This window comes from Diplotaxodon limnothrissa, linkage group LG12, assembly GCF_057381915.1.
Source record: "Diplotaxodon limnothrissa isolate DT_005_m linkage group LG12, D_limnothrissa_male_GT1.1, whole genome shotgun sequence".
NCBI lineage: Eukaryota > Metazoa > Chordata > Actinopteri > Cichliformes > Cichlidae > Diplotaxodon > Diplotaxodon limnothrissa.
In genome coordinates, this window is record NC_140607.1 from 29,573,637 (window position 1) to 29,594,987 (window position 21,351).

Here is a 21,351-nt window from a genome sequence, read left to right on the forward strand (position 1 = left end):
GCGAGTGATTGATCAGAAATAAAATTACGCAGAGAGACGGGAAGAAAACTGATGATGAACGAGGAGAGGGGAAGAGAAGGAGCAGAAGAGGTTTACTGAGGAATCGGCAGGTTGTGGTGGTGTTGCAGGAGAGAGGACGGCGCGAGCTAACCACCAAGAGCGAGGGAGATAAAGAGAGAGAGAGAGAGAGCGAGCAGCACAGCCAGCTGAGTCTAGACTGCCTCTTAAAGGAATTTATCTGCATTCACAGCACACATCAACCAATGACAAATGTCGTAGAAGAAGAGGTGTACCACTGACTGGTTATCTGAGTGCAGAGAGGATGGACAGACAGGGGGGAGGCGGCCAATGTCTGTGGAGGAGGACAGCCAGCAATGGGGGGGGGAGAAGAAGAGGAGCTGAACCTGCGTGGATGTGTTTTACAGCCAGGGAAAAGCATTCGGACAGATGAAGGGCATTCAGAGCACTTCCCTCTCCTTCATCACTCTGATCCCAACGCAAGTAGCAGACCGATTCATATAATAATAATAATAATAATATTATTATTATGCACACATACTAGAAAACGATGCACAGATGAACGCACACTGTCATCTCTAGCGGTTGTTATTGCAGAATAATCAGTATAATGAAATGAACTAAGACAGGACTACTTTTCTTTGTAATACAGAAGCCTATCACACAAGAGCGCACAGCATTTCAGCACCATTATTTGGCTGGAGCCCACCCATCACTTTCTCTGCCTTTCTCTCTCTGCCACAATTGTTCCTTTCAAAGACACGCCGAACAGTGCGTCTTTATGTCACTTGACTTGTGCGGGCAGAGATAGGGGCTCTCGTCGACACAATGAAGAGCCCAGGCCAGAGCTGATGTAGGCGACTAAATGCAAAGCCGCAGAGTTCGCATCTCTTCAGCAGTTCCTCAACACGTCACTGATAATTAAACAAGAAGAATGGCAAGAAAAATCCTATACTTGAGATGATTTTACAGGGAAACAAACTCTAATTGGCTACGACCAGCAAGGTTTTTGTTCTAAACTTATTGGAGATTTGGCTCGACAATAAACTACCTGCTTCCTAAAAAGTTTCTCTTTTAACCTTCACAAAATCTTTTGTGTGGATTTTTTTCTTTGTTTTTTTTAATCATTACTCACATGCGCCATTGAAGCCAAGAATAAGTCAGATGCCTCCACAGCACACTCTGGGTCCTGTTCCCTTCCTCCTCACATACTGTCCAAGGGCTAAAAACACGGTGACCTCATCTATCCAGTTCTGTTCAAAGGTCTGATGTTGTATTTGTTTGAGCTTTCTCTTCTATCGCCTCTCAGCTCATTCTCTCCCTTTCTGTCCCCCAAACTGGCCCTGCCTGCTAAAAGCCAATCTGCGTCAGCTGCACCTGCTGCCTCTGACTCTGTACTTCGCAGCAGGGAGGCGCTGTCTCTTAGAACCCAAACACGCACACATACACACACACATGCTACAGTCCTATGATCAGTCAGCGTTGATGGGCAGGAGGGGGGTCGCTTAAGAATGACAACAACAGCGCATGTCGCTCTCAGCACCATCTTCAAAAGGTTCACCAGACACACACACACACACACACTTTCATAAATCCTCTCACTAAGTCTATTTATTTTCTCCCCGCATTGCAGCACTAAGTCCGGTTGTTAAGAAGTGAATAACTCTTCAGATTGCTTCTGATGGAAACACACAGGCAATCTGTCAAAAATTTATGCGAGCACACAGCTAAATAAATAGTCTCCAGTAGAGATTTTTGCTAGATTTACTTTTGTAGAGATTCTGCTATCTCTGCACAATGACTAAAGTCTCAAGATAGACTGCTTTGAAATAAAATCCCCTCTTAACTTTGTTTCTAAAAATATGTTCATTTTCTCTTTATTTCACTATTACATAAAACCTGACAGCATCGAGTTCCTATCATCGTTTCAAATATAAGTTAAAGATGCATTAATGCAGCTGCGTTGGTTAAAACTCGGTTACAGTAAAGTATTTTGTTGAAAGGGGGACTGCTTTTATGGGGCATTCAACACACAGCAAAGATGACTCATGAATGGATTTTGTGACATTAACACAGCGTTGCCACGAACAACAAAAAGTCAATAGTAATAAATCCCTCAGAGTTAACCTTTAACCTCAATTGAATGTGGATATCCGCTGCAAAATGTACCACAAAAAGATTACTCCAACGATTTAGCACATAGAGCCATTTTAAATGCTGATAAGCCTTTTTTTTAAAGTGCCAAAATTCTTACAGCAGAACCAAAGATTCTCCACACATTTCTTCAATGTCAAACTTTGGTATTTAGGTTTCCCGCAATGCAACCAGGAACATTTTCTGAACATTGGGCGGCCTATCCTCTAGCTAATGGCTGTAGTCTCAACCCACAACCATCGAGCAGAGATGAGGTGCATGCTAAAGAGGTCTGACAGACCTCTTTTTGCACTTGGTTTTAAAATATGTACGGGGTGACTGGATCACAAGTGGACAGCAGAGGCACATCGTCATTTAAACCTGTGCCACTTGTGTTTGGATCTCATTAATGTCAAAGGGTCCAGTGCACCATTGTTACATGCATCTGTCACCAGTGAAGAAACAGATTATATTTTAGCGAGTGCTAGCACAATGTTTCAAGGACCAATATACATGTATGAGGAGAATGACAGGGCAAAGTCATTCACAGGTTGCAAAAAGGGTAGAGGACAAGATGAAGGACCACCATGTCCTTTCTCGGGACATCTTTTCTTCTTATGTCCATGTTGACGATGCATTTGTAGTTTATACACCAGGTAGTCATATGCGACAACTTCAGCAAGTGTTTGGACTTCATGCGCTGAAATGAGTCAGGGTGGTCATTTACACTTATTTAGCACTTTCCACTGTAATCTGATATCTCAAGGTGTATTTTAATACCAGGTGTAAATAGGAACATACAGTTCTGTGCAAAGGTCTTTAGTCCCCCTTCGTTCCTCTATATTTTGCCAGGAAAATTGGAAACAGGTGCAGTGAATTATTGAAACATGTCCAAACATACATAGAAATACAATAAATAAGACAAAAACAGAGTTTCTACAATTCTATCAACCTTGAAAGTTAATATTAAGTATGACTAACATTATCCCTTGACACTGTCTGAACTTTCCAAGGCAGGCTTTCTTAACCCTTTAAGACCTACCATAGAACCAAGTCCGCCAGAGCTTATCTTTATATTTTTACATGCTGTAGTGCCATTTTTGGGAGCATTTCAAGTTGCTATACATCAATACAACCATTATAGCCCAAATTTTAATAATATGTCTGCATTAAATCAATAGAAACTACATAAATTGCAAAAAAGTGCAATAAACTGCAAAAAAAAAAATTGAAAATCGTTTTTGTTTTGTTTTTTTAATATATATCTCTATTTAGAGAAATTTAAGAGGTTTATTCCTAAAAACTGTAAATACAAAATTCATTTTTGAGAAACACCAATTTTTATATACTGCAGGAAAAACTAAAATAAATATTGTAATGCAAATTTGCAAAAAAAACTGCATGTGCATCACAATAAACTATTTCCAGCAGTGCAATTTGAGTCCTAAGCATCCCAGAAACTATTCAGAAAAGTCAAACATGACTTTTAAAAACACCAGCAAAGGCTTATAAGGCCCTGAAGGTAAAAAACTACTTTTTCCACGAAGATGACGTCACTTCGGTTTCGGGCAGGTAATGGCGGACATACAGTAGTTCGCGCTGGTGTCTATTCCAACCTAGGAAGTGTTATGAACAGCTGATCGGATCGGCAAAGCGTGGAATATATTATGTTTTTGTTGCTGCCAGTGCTTTATATGCAATTTTTGCAAAGCTATATGTGGAAGGAAACCATGACCTAGGACAAGCTAATGGCATAACATGTAAGTACAACTCCTCCGGTTTCATATGCAAAAAAAAAATATTGCGCTACCTTAAGTGGTTCCAGTTCTACAGAGATTTAAAAATAGTTACGCAAAATAGGGCTGAACGATTATGGAAAATAATCTAATTGCGATTTTTTGCCCCAATATTGCGATTGCGATGCGATATGCGATTATTTTTTAAGGTCTTTGTCTTCTGTATTATTAAACAAAGACAAGCAATACATCATATAGTATGGCCAATACTATATTACATTAATTTTAAACTGTTCTTTCCTGGAAGACAGACCTCTGTTATGATGACATGAGGTGATGCATGAATTGATGACTGACATTTTTATTTAACTTCTTCAATCACAACAGTATATTTGAACATACACAATAGTTTATTTTTAGCTTACAAACATCTGAGCATAAAGTGCTGACAAGGAACCCTGGTGTAAACATTAAAATGAAAGTCAGTACAATGTGCAGATTGCAGAAATATACATAAACAAAATCAGTGGCTTTACCACACTCAGTTTTTCGACATCTGTGAACTACTAGACAGTCATTCAATTAAAAAATAATATTAAATAAATAAAACTAATAAATAAAAAATACACACATCTTACTGATCTCTGCAGTCAGTAACATTACACATAAAGTGCAAACATAATAGCAATTGTATAAACACACACACACACACACACACACACGCCTTTAAAATTTAAAGGCGTGAAATTGGACGGTCTAGCCTTCTGATTAGCTAATCAGAAGGCTAGTTCTGATTAGCGTCACCGCTGTCTCGGTGGAGTTTAATAAACTCGGCCGTCTGCTTCTTGCTATCTAAAATATAACCAGACACTGGCGTAAATTCTCGACTGTCTCATACTTCTGTTTAATAAGTTTTCTGTTTGACGTTTAGTCAGCTGTGTGAAAACCAAGGAGGAACCCACCCGGGGGATTAATAAAGTTTTATTTTATCTAATCTAATAACTTTAATCTCAGCCAAACCGATTTACTCACGAACAAACAAAACACTGAAAAAAGCCCAACAATAACATTTTTAGGTTGTCTAAGTGACTTATATATTACGTTTAACCCGAGCAGAGAAACTCCGCGGTGATCTGAAAATGATGTGCCGGGAGTTGTGCCGTTCTCGGCCGCATCAGTAACCCTCGAGCTCCCGGCTAGCTGTCGAGCTGGTGGGTAGCAGACGCCTCTGAAAACGTCGAAGCACTTTTGCAAATATGGGATATCTTGATAAACCGAGCAGATATTCGATGTTTACACAACTACTTTCTCGCCTGAAAATATTTTAAAAGTTTATTTTGTGACCCAGAAAGATTAGTATGAGTAATTTTAAAACTTAGTAGCGGCCGCCATTGTTGGAAACTGGAGTTTGGCTGGGCCGCGCTATGAATTCTGGGATATGGTAGTAATTTGGACAGCCTTCGGCGCGTCGCTGTGACGTAATCGGTCTACAAATGCGGCCTCAGGAGGATGCAGCCCATGAATTTGGACATGTCCAGAGTATAATCGCAGCCTTTGCGGTTAGAAAATTGCACTTGATCATGTCGCGATATTATCGCAAATGCGATATATCGTTCAGCCCTAACGCAAAACGGAGCGTGCCCGCTCGGACCGGTTTTAAAGGGTTAAACTAGTCTTCATTAATAGTTCTCCAGTCTTCTTGAAGGACTTTAAAAGATCCCACAGTGCTTCAAAAATGTAGAGGTTCAAGCTCTGGTGAGGCCAGTCCATGGCTAAAAGTGCACCATTGTGTGTTTTTCTATCCAGGTGTGCTTTACTGCAAAGGAAGGGTGTTTGGGATCATTGTCATGCTGGAAAATAAAGCTGCTGTCAATCAGATGCTTTTCACATGCTATTGCATGTTGTATCGAAATCTGACGGTACTTTCATGTGTACATAACATAAATTTTGACAAGATCTCCAACAACATTGTTTGAGAATGTTGTTGGAGCCGCATTGGAAAGACCTGTCACCACTGATTTTCAGTCTTGTTCTTGCATAATTTGGGATACCTCAACCTTTTCTCTCCCTTCTTTAGGGATGCCTTCTTGATAGCGACCCTTCCACCAAGACCATTTTCTGAAGAGGCTTCAGTGAACACCAGATGGAGCAACTGAAGAGTCAGATACACCTGCCAGGTCCTGTGTCAAGTCTTTGCTATCTTTTGCATTTTTCATAGATTCGTCTAAAGAAATTGGAACAAATTTTGTGTTTTTGTGACTGACTGGTAGTAACAGAGTACCTAAAGATACAATTTGCGTTCTTTGCCAAGTTGTCTGCTATGTATGGACACAACAAAAGCGTGGACAACTATTACTCAGTGTGGTAGTACTGAGACTCTCAGACCAATTACCCCAAAAGTATCGAATACATTTCCTGGACTATCAGAGGAGAAAGAAACAAAATTTTCATCACAGTCTCTAATAAGGCCCCTGTTACCGTTGGATTTGCATCTGTGTTATGAAAGCTTTTGCCGCTTAATTACCTCTGGCTAACCCTCAGACAGCAATTATCTTCGAAACAGTTTTAAAATGACATTCTCATGCACCTAACAAATATCCAAGCCTTTATCAATGCTAAACCGAGCTCTGGTGCAAGAGCAAACAATTGAGCCCCCCTGTGGCTTTCAATGTTGTGTAAGGCTTAGGTTTAAATACTCTTAAGGTCAGCTCTCTCTGGTTTCAGTGGAGACTATGCATGGGTTTGACACCCTTACTGAGAAATGGCAAACCAAGTAAAGCGACTCATCCCTATTTAAGCGTCTGTATGACTGTTTTAAATAACAGCCAGACACACTGCACAGAACCTAACACTGCTCGCCCTTGTTGAGGTTTCTAAGGCATCCAAATAAGGAAATTAACTTAGATCAATAAAATCAGTGTATTTAAAGGAAATACTGACTGAATGCATAAAAAAAACTAGAAAACGTCACAATAACTTCAATAATTATACTTTCTATACTTGAAGTTCATAAATTTGGGACTTTAAAGCCAAGGACACACACAATAACCCATGTACCCAATGCACAAAAACCACCAAGGCTAAAATAGCAGCTCACAAAGGATGGAGTGCTCAGAATAATGCTTTTAGGCAAGCAGAAACTATTAGTCACCTCTGAGAATAACCCATGCACACAAGTGGGATCTTAGTAGACCAATCAAACAGTGCCACAAAGAAGGAAAAAAAGAGCCAACAATTTATTACTAACAATAAGAGGGCCAGTTATTCAGGCAAGCCCTCATATCATGTGACTGACACAATTAGGCTTGGTACCTACCAACTATTTGGGGCCTTTTTTGAGGCTGCAGTCTGGCTTTTTTCACTTTCTGCCATCTGTGTCCATGTTCCTCAGTGTAGGAGTCATCTTACCCCTGACCCTTTCTCCGGTTTCCCCTCCTTGCTCCCTCCCTTCCGTACTTAGTTTTGCCCGAACAGCTCCAGTTCTTTTCCACGAATCAGCATAGGTACCCAAAAGCAAAAAAACAAATCCCCTTCAGCCCTGTCCTTGCTTCCTTCTTCACTCCTGTGCCGACCCCCTGCCACCCTCTCCTCTTTTTAGATGTGGAAGCAGAACAATTTTGATCTGGCTCTGTACTCACATAGCACTACCAGGACCTCCAGCCTACCTACTTTTTTCTTGACCGCTGAGACTGGTAATCTACTGCTGGCATGTTCTGTGGTATTAAACTGTGTTACTGGGACAAAGTGGGTGCCGGTATAAGTGAGTGCTGGAAATGTAGGGCAAAAATGGCGAAAGAGTCCAGTGAAAAATGAGACATACCAACATGATTAAATTATGTTTTGGTCCATGTTTACACCAGTGGGAATAAAGCATGTTGTCGCCTCAGTATTTTGTCTACACTAAAGCTGCCAAGTGACCCATGAAACTTCAAATGGTCTCCAAAGTGGAGATCTAAAACCTCTGGGATTGTTATGTAATGCGAAAAGACAAATATGAGGCCTTTTAAGCAAATGCTGACATAGGATTTCGTGGTCCTGAGTGCCACAGGATCCAGAACAATATTCACTATAAAGCTCTTTGCTTGGGAGGGGAGAATGATTTTTCCCTCCAATTTTGTTTACCGTTTATGTTTGAATTTCTCTTACTTTCTCTGTATCCTAATAAAAAGTATGAGAACATATGTGTAGAACACAAGCACAACAAAATGATTCACCTAACATGCTCCTATTTGTGATGTTTTTGGTAGTGCTAGCTGTTCGGGAACGTTCTATGTGGTGCTAGTGTCCCGCCAGTGGAACAGTGTGTGGTAGAAAGGTTAAAGGAGGACACTATTGGATACATAAACAGTACGTGTATGTGCAGATACTTTAAGCTGTGGGTACTTTTTTTTTTAGCAAAAGGATTATGAAAGCGCTTTGTTTTGTTTCACATTAAATCTATAGTATTTGTAGTATAACACACTTCAGTGACCTTGGATGGCTGCAGCCACCGCATGTGAGGTTAAACGTAAGTATAAGACAAAGCCAGAGAGAGAGAGACAGAGCAAAAAGAGAATGAAAGAGAATGGCTCCTCCTAAGCTGCATCTAGTGGCCGTGCCCTCTTGCTCTTAATCCTGGCTTCCAGCACATGACACAGCTAACACTATTACAGAAGTGCTTTGATTAGGCCTGCTGCTGCGCGCACGTAGTGACAGACGTAGCGGTGGCAGGGGTACGTGGGGTCCTGTACTTTGGCACCACTTTACAGGAATGCCAGGCCTCTGCATAGATGCATGTACAGCCACACAGTGTAATTAACTACATGTCGACCCAAGCGTACACGGCTTACACACAATCGAAGAAAAGGCACGAGGCCTGACAGATTACATCTGCAAGTCAGTGAATTGGTGTATTACCCCATTGCTGTTATTCTGAAAACTGAGAGTAATGCTCAACAATGTGTAGTTAGCATTAGCCATGGGTAATGTCTTTGTCCTAAGAATGAGTTGCAGTAATGGTACTTAGACTGTTTACAACAGGGAGGGGATTTTCACATGACAACTTCAGCAGCAGGCTTTAATCGCATCAAGGGGTTTAAAAAAAACAAACAAAAAACTGTATTTTTATAAACTAAGAGGAAAAAAGCTAACTGAGGACGTAACTTAAGTTTGCAGACAGGAAAACAAATGCTAAATTAGAGAAAAAAGGTCAGTCCATCATCAGTCGTGAATTTGCAGTCAGATTTATCAAAATCAGCTTTCTTTATTTATGTCTGAATTTTTCGTTTTCTGTTTTTAAAATACATAAATTAAGTGTATCCTCACTAAAACCATGGCGATATATTAGTGACTGCACTGAATCTCAATTGTCTTAGTTAAGGGGAGCTGAGGACACAGCAGCTCCAGACTCAGACGTTTCTGAACTACAAATACTCTGTTTATCTCCTGGAATGATTGATGACAACAGAGACGGAACAGTCCACAGGCAGGCCGCTGCCAGTGAACAAATGCGTGCATAAACAAAATCACAATCACGAATCCAGGACTGTCAACAGAGCACTGCATTAGGGCTGGGCGATATGACCCAAAATTCATATCTCGATATTTTTTACCTGGATGGCGATATAAGATATATATCTCGATATTATTATTTTTTTAAGCCATAAGTTAAGAACAAAAAGAGAGTTCTTAGTCACACTGTGTCCCAGCTGTCACACGGGCACTTTTATTTACATACAGCGTAGATGTACATGAAGAAATTACTCAAAAATAAATTATCAGCATTTATTAAATAATCATGGTCCATAAATAAAAGAAAACAATGTTGTTTTTGTGCATAACAAAAAGCTCACAATTGTGCAGTCAAAATGTAAACTAATAGATGCTGAGCGTAATAACAAAGAGATAGATTTCACAGCTGCACCACGTCTCTGAACAGGTCTCTGAACACGTATCACTCCGCGAGGCTCCTCCTCGGTAGCCGTAGTCCTCTGACAATCCATCAAGCGGTGCAACTCCGTAGCTTAGCAAAGTCATATTAAAACATTTTTTGACAGATTGCTGAGCGCTGTGTACCACATAAAATCGGTTCGCGGTCAGTAAGCACAACCAGAATTCATACATAAGGTGCACTGTCGATTTCTGAGAAAATGAAAGGATTTTAGGCCGTGCAGCACCTCCGGGCTGCATGTCGTTAGCGCGGTTAGCTCGTTAGCGCGGTTAGCTCGCTAACACGTTGACACCGTCCAGCCCCACGCACGGTAACTCGCTAACGGAGATTTTCCGCTTTCATCTTGTCATTGCCTGCAGGTGAAGCTATGGGGGAGGCGGAGTTGTGTTCAGTGAAGGAGAGGCGAGGCCGAGTAACGCAGCGTAGAGACAAAAGTGGACGAAAGAGAGGCAAACCTGCGGCTCCACAAGTATAATTATAACGTAACATAGACTATATCGATATAAACGATATTGTCACATCTTATATCTCGTATGAAAATATATCGATATTTTTAAAAAACTCGATATATCGCCCAGCCCTACACTGCATGGCAGGAGATGTTGGTCTACGTTGCTACGTCTGTGAAAGAACAAATGGCTTAATCTGAAAATTACACAGTAAACACAGTGTGGCCAGTGTTATCACATATTCAAGCTGCACCGCACATTCATGGCACATGGCGTCCACACACAGACACAATGCACTTTTCAACTTTAAGGAGGTGTGTTCAATTTTGCATTTGTGGAGCAAGCTAAGGTCACACCCAGGTGCTCAATACAAGTGTCCTAGCGTTCGGACTAAATGAAGAACCTGCAATCAAAACTGATAACAATTCTCTACACAAATGTGCAAATTATTTATCTGTCCTGATATGCGCAGCCTTGTCAGAATATTTCACACAATATTTTGATACAGCTGCCGTGCACACTCCAGGGAGTGATATTTTTGGGGGCAGCATCCTTGGAGGCTGTGTGTGACATGCGCTACTTTCTCTGTGTGTGAATGCTGTCACAGCATGCCTGGTGCTGAAGGAAAGCCGTTGTGACAAGTGGTCTGCTGGTGTTTCGGTGATGGAGGGTAGGATGGGGAGGAGGGCAGCTCTGCCTGGGTCACCTCTAATCTTGTTGGTATAACTCATTTCTTCAAGACTTTTCCATCCATGGCTCCAGATCAGAACATCATCTTGCCCAACCAGTAGGGGGTGCAATGAAGCTGAAATCCCCAACCCCCCTCTACTCTCAGTTTTCTTGAGTAGGAGAATTTTAAATACTTTGAGTAAGTTTTTCAACTACTAGCTTCAATGGCAACTTACCATGCTTCTGAATCAGGGATTTCAGTTAAACAAAAGTCCTCTTGACTATACACTTGACTGAACAAATATAATTAGGTTATAAAATTGTCCAAGTAAGAACGCCAAAGTGCTGATAAGTCCCATTTCCCATTAACTGTTTAAGCAAACATCTCCCAAAAGCCAGCAGGACTCAAAAAGAGGGCTTTAACGGAGCTGATCTCACAGCCATGCTTTGATGTGTTTGCAAGTTTAACTCTGACATTCAGACATTTGTATCAGTGGTCTATTCCTTAAAAAGTTGCCTACCAGCTTTTAGGAAAAAAAATATAACCCTGTCTTTTATCAAAATCAAATATTCTTAAGCTCAAAATGTACTTTAAAACTCCTGAACTTAAGCTCAATAAGACACGATTCTATTGCGCAAGTTCAAATTATATTAGAGCTAAAGATGTGAAAACTCTCTGTTTTACAGGTTTTACAGATTATACACGGCCCTAGACACCTAGTAAACATTTTCTAATATCATATACAGTATTCTGAAAGATGCCGTGTTTATGTGTAAAGATTATGTAGACAGGTTTGTTGACTACAGTTCAGACTGGAGCTGGGTAAGCCTTCTAAGTATTAGTAGGCTGCTGGCCATAACGGTTACTTGCTGTATACCGAGGGCAGGGCTGGAATGTGATAAACATTATGAAGATGTCATCACCTGTTCAGTATAGGGAACCCTCCGAGTTGTTCAATCACATTTAATCCTAACCTCCTGTAGTTTACTGCAGCGGTCCCCAACCCCCGGGCCTCGGACCAGTACCGGTCCTTGAGTCGTTTGGTACCGGGCCGCGAGAGTTGAGGCTCGGGTGTGAAATGTATGGTTTTCACGGTTTTTATCGGTTTTCAGCGTTATTTTGTTATTGTTTATTGTTAACTCGGTTTCTTCTTTTTTCTTTTTTTCGGTACCGGTACTAGTTTTATTTTGTTGTATTTATCCGCGACACCTTAAAGGCCGGTCCGTGAAAATATTGTCGGGCATAAACCGGTCCGTGGCGCAAAAAAGGTTGGAGACCGCTGGTTTACTGGACTGATATCAGGTTTACTTCACAATAGGAGTGTATTCTGTGCCCACACTCTGTTCCAAAATTATCTCTTGTTTCTGTCACACATCTAAAGAAGACCCAATTATACAACTAACCATTATTAAAAATAACAGACTTGTATTAGACCAACAATCATATCCTCCACTCCGTTTGAATACTCTGATTAATTCGTCCGTAAAGTGTACAAAATGCCACCTAACATTGTAATAGGTAGTCTCAGCTTGTGAGAGCTTAATGGTATGATTCAGTGAAATTATATGTGATCACAACAGTACTCCCTCGGTACTATTTTAGACTTAAAAATTATGCATATGGCAGTAAATTGGTGCTTACCGTGGAACAAATCATTGAGTAAAATGACTGGATAAAAATATGATTAAAATTTGGGATTTGTTGATAATTTTTGTCAATACTAGAGTTGCAACATGCAGCTTGAGATTCCAGTTAACTCACACAAATTCTCATTGTTTTCTATACTGTACCAGTTCTTGGCATGAGCAAACACAGGAAATTTTGCATTTACCATCACGTGAATTAAATGCAAAACATAAACGGGAATCACAAGATGACAGCAAATCTTAATGGTACAATGTGCAAAATATCATTAATAGATGTCAGTTGACTGATCGGAATCAACTGAGTTCTATTTTCTAACATCTTACAATTCAAGTGCATAATTAGAATAAACAACTCTGGCCACCATTCATCTCAGTGTGACCGTCAGTCTGCTGTTTACCTCAGCTGTAAATATGCTAGGCGTACAGGTCTATTTATGCTGGAGGAGGCTGCAAAACCTTATGAAAGGAGCCCAATACGAGTCAATGAAGTTTACTTCTGTCCGATGACAATGATACCAAGGTGAACTGTGGAAGTTATCCTGAACTTTTGTGTCCATAAGAGCTGCCTTTTTTTGCCCCTTTAAGCTACTGTTAGCTATTGTTAGCTACTGTTAGCTACTGTTAGCTGGCATTAGTGAAACTTTCTTTGAAGTTGATTCAACATCGTTTGATTTCATCTTCATTGGGAATCTAATCAAACTGTTTATCAGAGGGAAAGTGTGATTGTTAGGACACTTGACCCTAACCTTAGCTGGCATGATGTTAGTTTATAACCAGCTGTTTGTGTTTAGCTGGCTGTCAGCTATCGAGAGAGAGGAGGGTCACATCTTATCTGCTGACAATAAGTAATTACAAAAATATCGGGAATAAATAAGCATGTTTATGCATGTTTTCATGTATTAGAGCCTTGGCTTCAGTTCAGGAAATGAGGCTAGAGGTGAGAAAGAATAGAATGAAGTGGACATGAGGTAAAAGAGAGAGCAGTGGAGGAGGAGAATGACATAATGAGAAACACAAATCTTTTGTACAAATGTTACAGTCATATATAGTTTGAAAGATTGATTTTTGAGATTTAAATTTATAGTAACTCATAAGGTACTACTTATGTGGCCGGTCTCTAGCCACGTACATAAAGCCTCATTTGGCGCTTTACCATGGCTACTGTATTCAAGATAGCAACATGGTGGCTTCCAAACCAATGCCCCATGTATTGTTAATGGATTAGTTCTAAGCTTATGAGAATCCAGCTATTAAATGTAAATATTGAATCTAATATTGCTGTCTGTGAAAGACAGCAATGTTAGCACAGAAAGAAAGAAATGATGAAGCATCTATTAAGACATCACATTCAATACCACAACCTATCCAAGTGGCACTGAAGTTGAGAAATGACACTGAACAACAAACAGACTTAGATTCTGAAAGGTTTTTTAAGTAAGCAGCAGAACTGATCAATCACCTTATATCTTTACATCTTCCCAACAAGAACGTTGGATGTGTGTCAACCAACAATTCATGTGTTTATTTCCAGCGTGCCCAGTGACATGTGCAAACACTGTCTGACAAATTACAACTTTGTGGCAACAGTCTCAACCTGTTCCGACCACATACCTTTACTTCAGTCTTCTACTGAAGACATTCAATTGGCCATCAAGTCATGTCCTACCTAGCTTATCCCCATCCCACAAAGTGGCCTCTGGATAGATACCACTGGACTATGACGACTGCCCCCACCTTCTAACCTCACGGCTTCCTGAGGTGTCACGTATCCACCACTTGCTCTTGCACTTGCTGGAGGCAGCAGGGAGAAGGAATGATTTGGCTAGAAATAGCCGTGTCACATGAGCGTATGCAGTAACCAGTCTGCCAGCTGCTCAACCTTACATGGAGCCCTGCCTCATTCGTACAGTCAAATACAAATAAGTGGCAACATTATAGACACAACAGCAATAACCAGGACATGTACACGTTTCTCATTCATATCTGAGACCTCTTACACATTTCGCCACACAGCAGAGTAAAATGGAGAAAACTGCGATACGCTACCATAAGAGGTGACCTGTTTAAATCAAATACAATCTGCAATAAAATATAAATTATTTAAAATAAAATTGTGCAACCAACATAAATCTGCCAATTCTCAATAATTTTACCCAATTTGTCACAGACACATTACCCCAAAATAACAAAAATTGATTTCCCTAAGCGCTGTGCCAACAAACATTTTCCAAAATTTCAAACTGGCCTCCGGGCTTAGTGGCGAAATGATTTCACATTAATGTCAAGCAAGCCCCACTGTGCTCCTGAGAAACATACATGAGCGAAAAGAAGAGAAAAATGCATACTTTCCATAAATAGAACCGCAAGGCCTCACAGTTTAGCAGTAAGCCTGTCATGCTATGCCATTAGCATAGTTAACACAAGGCCAACATCCGAACAAGAGAAGCTCTGTGTGACGCCGCTTTGATACAGACCCTGCCGCTTACAGAAGGCCACCAGAAAGACTACAAAACCGCTCTTATGGGCAGAGTGGAGTGCACAAACAGGGCCAAAAAAAGCACACAACAGGACTGAGAAAATGATACAGCTATCGTAAAATACCAGAGTGTAATATATGGCTAATTGTTTTGTTGTTTGATGGAATGGCTTACATTTCTCATGGGAAGAATCTAAAGGTTCAGGAGGCAATAACTTCTTGTAAGCACCAGCCTTAACAATTTAAACGAGAGATTCCAGCTTTAAAGAAACCAAAACAGGAAAACTAACAGGAAACCTACGGCTGGCAGCACGATTAAAGAAGTGAGTCAGTAAATGCTGATATTTGTGAAGAAGACCGAGGAAACCTTCAAAAATACCACAATCGTCGTGTTACGAGTTCTCGGAAAAAAAATTTCAGCATTAAGAGCTATTAAGGTTAACTTATGGTTTCTAAGAATGAAGGTCTACATGACAGCAGTAAAGGCGGATAGATGAGCATTATGGCTCTAAACTTGGCAGGAGACAGAAGTTCCCTGAAACCAGCTGCATACATATACATGTGTACTAGCCACAAATATTTAAACGTATAATTGCAGCCTCAAGTATTTTGCGTCCTGATAGTTAAAATCTGGTTAAGTACTGAGGTAAAACCGAACTGATGGTTGTAAAATAGTCCAAGAGCTGAAATGGTTTGGGTTATTATCCCAAGCTTTAATGGCCCCCTGACCCTAAGGCACAGCTTAAATTAAACAATTAAAAAAAGGCAAATTTGAAGTTTGCTCGATCTGTTTTTGTCTTCTTTCTCTATCACTGATAGCTAGCAGATTCCCCTAAGTGTGTTTTGCTCTGTGTCCTCTTAAAACACTTGCATGCAAACCTTTCCGTCATCTTCTGTCCTATGCATGTTGTGACCTTAGCTAACAAAATAAGAAGACACGTGATTGATGATATGCTTAACCAGGTTTTCAGCAATAACATGGATTAAGCAATACTGGCATAAGCAGGCATGTAGCGCACGCATACACACACACACACACACACACAGCATGAAGATTCTCGCTCTTTCAGTGGTATCATGTGATGTTGCCATGGCGAAGGAGGGTTCAGACATAACAGGGTGATTGTGCTCGGAGGGCGAGGTGGGCTGATCAGAAAGACAGACTGTTCTCTGACTGTGAAGCTGCCAGCCCCGGTGCCAACTGCCCTTCTGCCCACAGCGACGCAGACACACCCACTGGCAGAAGGGCCGGACTGCACGGTGGGCAGCCATAACTGAAAGGAGGCGAGCACCTTTTCCTATCATTGTCTTTTATTCCAGGTCATGTTGACAGACAAGGTCAAACTAATTTAGTCTTTTTATGTAAGAAAATCCAAATTAAATCTGAGATAATTCAGAATTCTGATAGCTGTGTGTAACTGCCATCAATGTATACAATATTAACACGGTACAGCTTTATTTTATTCTAGTAATAAGAAATTATAATTCCCAAAAATTGGGGTTAGATTATTTGTTTAAGAATTTTAATTTAAAGTTGTTTCCTTTGTCTTCTTTGACATCATCATAAAATAATAAAAACTGCTTGGTTTCAGGCTGCTATTAACAATGTGCCACTGGAGGCCCTGCAAAATTCTGATTCACTATCCTCTGCAATACATATGAGCAAAAACATTTCTTGGGAAAATAACCTGTAGATTAATTAATAATTCAAAAAAAATATTTTGCTTTAGTTGTACTCCAGCTGTAATATTGCTAATCATAGGGTGAGGTTCTTGGAAACACTCCTTATGACATTTTGTCAACCAGAGGACACTGACGAGTCTTAAAATGTCCCAGTTAAGACATTTATTGTTATTTAGTAGATGTTTTTCCACAAAGTAATTGTTAATGACATGTAAAATATGAGGATTTTGCTATTCTGAACACTTAAAAGTAACTGTTGGAGCTGAAACAAGCTGTCAGCACAACAGTGACAACTCTGCAGCAATTTGTATATTAACCAAGATCATTGTGCATCTGAAAAGCAGTCACTATTTCAACAAGATAAGACTTCACCTAAAATTTTTTAAAAACCCCACTTGATTCAAATTTAGTGCTTATCCCCTTCAACAATGCCTCCTTGTGCAGCCCTGCATAACTACCAGAGCTGCCACGACACTTAAATCATTCCCTGTAGGGTCACTGTTGACCTCAAATATGTACATAAAACAAAATCTCAAATGTTGTGTCACTCTGACCCAAATTTAATATAAAATGTCATCATTAGTGACAAGAATTGGGTCACCAGTTGGTGGCCAAACATTAGTAGAAGGATACTCAAAGTATCCAAGGTAAAAGAACACACAAGTCTTTTTCTACTGCGAATGTATCCACCAGGGTTGGACTGTCAGTACCGATTAACCTGTGACGCACTGAGGCATCGGACAGAGAACATTCAGTCCAAACAGCCTTAACTTTATCACATACCATTAGGCTTTTTTTGGCACAATTCCTCTGCTTTGGCTTCCTTTGACGGCACCTAGCTTCCCCAATGAAATGAAATGATTAGAAATGTTGTTTTGACACAGTTTATTCACATCCTGTGAATATCCCTGCAAGTGGGCAGAGTGGGACTTCAAGTGAGCGATCCTAACAAAACAGGAGCAATCTGAACGTGCATTTCTACGACATGGAAGGAACCTTGAAGGGAAAACCAGCCAAATTTAAATCAGGTTTGGTTTTTACTTTAAAAAACAAAACAAAAAACAATCTAACAAAAAAATCTCAGAGTTTTATCACACCTTCAATCAAAACACATGAAGGTCTCCTCCATGAAGAGAGACTATAATATGAAGTGCTGTAGCCTGCCTGCTGACAGAAAATATTTTTGTGTAATCGCGAGAGGCCTCAGGGGAAATAACGTTGAACCGGAACTAAAAGCAAAGTCGCAGAGGGCAAAAAGTTCTTAGAAACGACAAACTGTACTTTAAAAGTACAGCCACGAAAACCAGTCTGCTCACTCAGTGTACTGTTGAACATGAAAACATTACGCAATGTACACATACCTCTTCCATGCATAAAAACTCGGCTCACCCCCCACCCTCCTCCACTGATGGCTAATTTCCACACAAAAGTTCTACTAAACAAGGTTTAGCTGCAAAGCTTAAATATGAGGTGCTCGGTGTCTGTCATGGAGCATTTGGTTAACCATTAGAAGAGAGACTATTGAGCATGTGGTCTAGGCTGTGGTTGCACCCTGTCGCCACGGAACTGGCAATTTAGTGTGAATCATTTTGGTTTGATTGTTTTTTTTTCTCTCAAAAAAGATTACACTCACAAAAGGCAGGTCAAAGTACAGTCAAACATAAACACAGTGGACCATAATGTTTCCGTGAACGCACCTTAACTCGACTAGATAGTGGTGGAACTCTTTAATAAAAGCTTTGTCAAAAGAAGTCCAACCACACTAACATGTTTTCTTCTCTCCAAAGCTGTCAAGTAAATAAGTACAACAAAAAAAAGAAGCTGACGCTCAAACACAGAAGTTGAACTGAAATGTTCCCTGTGTCAGTAAATCAGACTGCTTTAAAGCAGCAGATTACCCACAGCCGAAGGTGTAAGGACTTTACGTTTTAAAATCCCTGCATAACTGCGTGAAAGCCAGTGAGCCCAGCTTAGGTAGACTGGCTACTGTTCATGTTATTAAAAAAGTTAATCCAAGACACAAAAATGGCCGGATGGTGTAAAGAGAAGCAAACAAATTCTACTACCATTTCATTATTACCACATGGGTGCAAACGCCCTGAACAGCAAGTACCAAGCCAAACCGTTACCTAACACCCTTCCCTGCTCTGTACCATATTTGTTAGCATTCTCCACCCTGTAGTTAAGAAAAACATATAAATAAATAAATAAATAAATAAATAAATAACTTTAGCTCACTCCAGGGACATTTAGGTTGGTTGTGCTTTTGTTTACAAACAGGATAAAAGTGTAGAAAGACAGGGAGGTCATTAATCTGCGTATCTTATCATTCTGCACTTCCATATCTGTCTTAATGCCGATAAAGCTAGAATAGACACAGCAATCAGAGCATTTTATTCTCCCAGGTTATAACCCCTGCTGTGCGAAGCACTGCTCTAATATTTTATTACCAAAACCATATAGGAGAAAAAGCAGAGAATGGAAAACACGTAAGGTAGTGACAGACCCTGATATTTTTGCCCCTTTCTCACCACTGCTTATCATAGCACGCAGACTAATGATTAACTAGAAAACTGCATCATGGGTCCATAAGTAATATGTGACTTCCACTTCCTATGCAAGCAGTAGCAACAGATATCATTAACGTAGTGAAATATTGTTAAAGAAGACAAGAGGACAACTGGATTTGCCTAGAATATGACAATCAGCACTTTTTATTAACTATGAAAATAGCTAAGTGCATACACTTTGGTGCCCAACTTAAGGTACTTGAAATTTACTTGTATTTGTTTTCACATACACTTAAAATAGTTCACGTAAAAAAAAAAAAAAAAAAAACAAAAAAAAAAAACGAGCCTAGCCAAAATATATTACCAGGGACTTTTTATTTGGCACTCCTACCTCTGAGTATTTGCATAATGTTTGCTTACTATCTTACTTTCACTTGCGTGACATTTCAGTAATTTTGTGATGGCGTATTTTTACACTGTGATATTTTTGTTCTGAGTAAGCAGTCTGTAGCGTTTTGCCCAGTTCATTCTGTTGTTCTTCCCACAGCCCTGTGATATTTCTCTTTGGAAAATAGTCATCATGGTGACAATGAGGCTTGCCTTGAGCTACAGAGCTTGCCATCACAGATTCATTTCTGCTCGTGAATAACAGGATCTGCTTTATTTGCTTGTGCTGCCCGACTCACTCGCCTGAAGTTCCACTCAATAATCGTTCTGTCAACAAACCGGAGAAGCGACCCGATGCACTTTTGAGAGGTGCAGGACAGACTACTACTACTCTCAACTGATTAATATTATAGGTCAAAGGGGGCGGTAGTGCGCATGCCCAGTGGAGACCACCGTTGTCCTCAGCGTTTGGTCTGCTCACGAAAAGCCCTGAGAGAAATGCGCGCGTGTGATTAACAACTAAATGATTTATTAGGCACTGAAAGCAGCTCTCAAATTCAAGCCATGGCCGGCTACGGTGGTTCAGAGCGGACAGTGAATAAGAGCTGGTGACTCTCAGATGTGGAGTCACACACACGTGTAGCTTCATTCACTGGTTTTGTCGCGTGCGATCAGCAGCAACAACAGGAACGAGCGCACAGAAATAAAACAAAAATGTTGCCACTCACGGTAAAATGTGACGTTCACGGCGCTGTCCGTCAACGTAACAGGAGTACAATTCGGAATCACCGTAGCGTGCCCGTGAGCTGCTGCAGCCCATTTTAATGTACACACATGCCTCTTTGCCGCTATATTGCTACTTACCAGGCCTCTTCTTCCTTAAACGCAGCCCGCGGGGACGCAGACCACAACAAACGCGCAGGGAAAGTGGCGAAACGAGACACGAGTCCCGTGGAAGAGGAAAAGGCACATGTGCAGCGGTTTTTTTTAATGGGCAAAATGTACTTACCAACGAAATAGGACACCGCAAGAGGAGGGGGGAACGCGCCGCTCCTCTTCGCCTCCACGCCTCTGTCTCTGTCTGAATTTTTCCCACAGCGATCTTCGTGGGTTGCGTCGAAAATTTTCAGATTCCTGCACTCGCTGTCGTCCCCCACTGGACTGGTTGCCTTCCAGTCGGTCGACTCATGCGACTGTGTTGCCCTGAATGTCGCCTGCCGCTCTCATCCGGGCGTTTAGGGATTGAGCCGTCGACTCAGTACCGCTCAGGATGACAGCTTTTAGATGAAGGAGGGGGAATAACGTGAGACAGGGAAGGAAACGGAGAGAGAGAGAGTGGTGGTCAGTCTAGTGGTGGTACCATATGAGGGGTGAGAGGGGGAATTACAACAATACGATTAATATGCGCATAATTTGCATCTCTAAATGTGGTTTAATTTTTTTTATTCAGAAGATATCCGAGTGATCATCCAATCGCATTCATTTTTTATTTTATTTTTTTAATTAACATTTTCAACGAGTGTATGAACTTTGCTTTAAATCAGTGTTTGCTCATTGCCCTCTTGAGATAAATGCCAGGAGGCCCATCGAATAATACCCGTTCAATGCATTTTTCCTGGTAAGGATGACACAACCAACAACCGGTCACGCTGAACTGAGTGTACCCTCAGATCGAGTTAAGAGCAAACACACTGTCCTGTTCAATCCCTGGATT

General features: G+C 40.7%; 1 protein-coding gene across 6 annotated transcripts in view; it reads right to left on the reverse strand.

The window, feature by feature from the left end:
* slc20a2 (solute carrier family 20 member 2) overlaps positions 1–20,921 on the reverse strand; it is a 46,413-nt gene extending 25,492 nt beyond the window's left edge. For 2 of the 6 annotated variants that reach the window (XM_085367465.1, XM_085367459.1), the window contains exon 1: positions 20,647–20,921. The gene's annotated coding sequence lies outside the window, so the exon portion shown is untranslated. The other 4 variants (XM_085367460.1, XM_085367464.1, XM_085367463.1 and 1 more) reach the window with 4 other exon arrangements.
* Positions 20,922–21,351: the final 430 nt, after the last annotated feature.